Source organism: Aricia agestis, chromosome 6 (assembly GCF_905147365.1).
Source record: "Aricia agestis chromosome 6, ilAriAges1.1, whole genome shotgun sequence".
NCBI lineage: Eukaryota > Metazoa > Arthropoda > Insecta > Lepidoptera > Lycaenidae > Aricia > Aricia agestis.
In genome coordinates this window covers 13808770-13812105 of record NC_056411.1, presented here as the reverse complement: position 1 = coordinate 13812105, position 3336 = coordinate 13808770, and the positions used below count along the sequence as shown (strand labels likewise).

The 3336-nt window shown below is 35.6% G+C and overlaps 1 protein-coding gene across 1 annotated transcript in view; it reads right to left on the bottom strand.

Annotated features, from left to right (window-relative positions):
- LOC121727862 (flotillin-2) overlaps positions 1-3336 on the bottom strand; it is a 235204-nt gene that overhangs the window by 121912 nt on the left and 109956 nt on the right. The window lies entirely within an intron of this gene.

Sequence of the window (3336 nt, the reverse complement as noted above, 5' to 3'; positions counted from 1 at the left end):
TATTTGTCTTTGTGTCCCTTGTCTTAAAAAATAAACTATGGAGATATCTCTTATTCTTAAAAAATATTGTGTTTTGGTACAAAATAGAATTGAGATTTATTTATAAACGTTCCAAATAGTTAAACGTAAAATTATTCTAATTTATACAAGATTTAACACAAAAAGATAACAAGACATACCTACAACTAAAATCAAGTCTTGATCTCATCAATTTTTAACAATAAGCCATAAGCGACAAAAATGCTAGAAACATTTCAATGACCATTCGAAATAGAGAAATTATAATGCGAAACTCGATCGAGTTGCATCTAAGCGAAATAAACTTTCTAAACTAAAATATGCAGCTACTGTGTACTTTACAGCCTCATTTAAAGCTTTACTTTCTCCAACAACAGATGGCGTCGTATGCGCTGAGGTAAAGCGCCATCTGTTTGGTAAATCAAATAACGTTATGGAACCTATGTAACTGTTTATGCGCAGGCGCAGTCAATTGCGAGTGTAAGTTCTCTAGTCCACCGACAGATGTCCAAGTAACGTTAACGATTAAAAAATGTAATTGTGACATTTCCAGGAAAATCATCACAGTTTTTTAGTTGTGCTTTTTGTACGAACAATATAAACACGCATAATTTTTTAACTTAAGGCGCAGCGCAGACGACATACTATCCGTGACGCACTTTTTAGTATGTGGAAATAGAACCTATGCAATTATAATTATATTGTAGTAACGCACACGTCTGCGCTGCGCGTCGTGTGCGCTACTGCATATAATTGCATAGGTTCTATTTCCACAGACTAAAAAGTGCGTCACGGATAGTATGTCGTCTGCGCTGCCCCTAAATAATATTTTTAGACAAAACCGCATTTATAGCGGACTACAAAATATGTCAACACTAACATGATTTTACCACGTCCATAGAGAAATTCTATAAAAATTTCATCATGGAACATTATACCTACACTCTACTAATGAAGTAACATATCAACATTCCACAAAGACGAGATACTATATCAAGTCATTTCAAACTAGTATTTGGTCGTCTATAGAAATAACTAGATGACACCCGAAATTCCGTTGTGCGGATGTTCTAAGCAAACCTAACCTATCATGTTTCCGGGATAAAAAGGCCATAGGCCAATAATAGGTAGCCTATGGCTTTTCACGGGACTTAGAGTATCTTCCACAACCAGCAAAATCTGTTCATCCGTTTGTGCGTGAAGAGCTAACGGACAGACAGACAAACTATTTATAATATTACTATTGATGGTATTGCTATGGATTAAGTGAACGTGACTCTCCACACGCTGCCGCGAGGAACAAATGATCGTCTAATATATTCGATTGTAATATGAATTAGATAATTGTTGTAACTGAAACCTGCTTGTATGCAACCAACAGGTTCCAAAGCCAGCGGACTGTGCACTTCCTGTATTACACAATTGTAATTTACTGCGATCCATTGATCGGATTCTAATTTTACTCTATGTTTATAGCCTAATTATTTAATTCTCTTTTGAATTAAGTCTAATTATTATGTACTTATATATAATTTGTAGATACAAAAATCAACTACTTTACTACAAATGCACTAAAGCGCCTGATAATGAGTACGTTCCTTTGGGACAGTACATTATTATTTTCCAGAAAAAAAAACTTTTTTAATATATTTTTATCCCGACGCGACGGTCTGTTTAATATGTAGCATTATTCTACTGCTGGGTAAAGGACCCCAATCCTTTTTTGCTCTTATCACTCCCGATTATATAAAACGGACTAAATAATGTGATAACTTCCTTGCTTCCTTTATTACTTTTTTAAATGCTAAAGTATTAGTACATTCACTTACTAACGAAGCTATAAAGGATCGTGACAAACGGTGAACTATCAGTAAAAGGGCTACGTCTTAAACCTTCGTGTACGACACCCTAAAACCATACTTACTAATATTACAAATGCGAAAGTATGTCTGTCTGTTACCCCTTCACGCCCAAACCGCTGAGCCAATTATGCTAAAATTTTGTATGGAGATACGTTAAGTCCCGGGAAAGGACATCTAAGGATAATTTTTGTTCCAAATAAATCCCGCGGTTCCCACACGGCAAACGAATTTTGGAAGTCGTTACCACAAGTACCTACTGTATAAAGTGTAAACCATACTCAACGCAAAGGCCTAAATATCCATCATAATGTTGATCACGTCACGTCAATATCTATTTGTACAGACACCTGCTATAAACCGATTCACGTTCGCCACACAAAACACTAGCGACCCACATTCGCGCCATAGTACAAGATCAATTATATAACAGTTTGTATGGGTGTACTGCGCCCCGGACCGACGTAAGTGATCTGTGTTATTTAGACTGTGTCTAATTAAATATTGCCTTACTTAGGTGTAAGAGCACGTGGCGCCAGACTTAACAACAATGAAATATTCAAATTCTTTATTAATACGCATTATAATATATGATAGTACAAAGTAAGCAATGTACATTGTATGTATCATCGAGGAAATTGATTCCTAGGCAGTTGACAGACCAACGTCATTATATGTCAATTTAATGTTAATTGTGATCTGTCGGCTAGTTGACGTAACGCCGCCAAACTACGTAGATCCCCCATCTGCCTAGGAATCAACTTCTCTGATAGTACATCACGTTGTCTCATCACTGAGTTGTACTGCCTGCCTAGCATACGCCAACGAGATATCTCACTCTCGAGATAACTAAAAACTACTCGTCTCATAATGTCAAAATCTCGACATTATCTCGACGAAACTCTATAAAAATGTGTTATTTCAATGATAGATCTACGCGAGAAAAAATGTTTGTCATGCTAGGGTCAATAGAGATGAAGAGACAAACCATCAAACATCGAGAAAACATGTAGAGTGAGATATCTCGTTGGCGTATGCTAGGCAGGCTTGTGTTATGAGTTATGACATTATCAGACAACGGATGGACTCATAATTTCTCAACAATAATGTAACACCTTACACTACTATTTCAATCTAGAATGTAAAGCGCACAGCCAAAGAAATATGTTATATAAACTAACAGTCCTACTTCATATTAATTACCGTCATATATTGGCATAAACCTCCTTACGCAGACAAACAAACAAGTGATAAAAAATTATAAAGGGATAAGTACTGAAAATATTTTTACTTATTTCTCTCTACTCAAGTCCATATCCCATATTTATTACTTAAATAGCCAATATCCTTTAATATTTGGACGAACATTCGTGTACTAATCCACAAAAAATTACATATTAAGTTACGAATGCAGTTATGTCCTTTAGATGATTTAGAACAGTACTACATTCAAAATTAA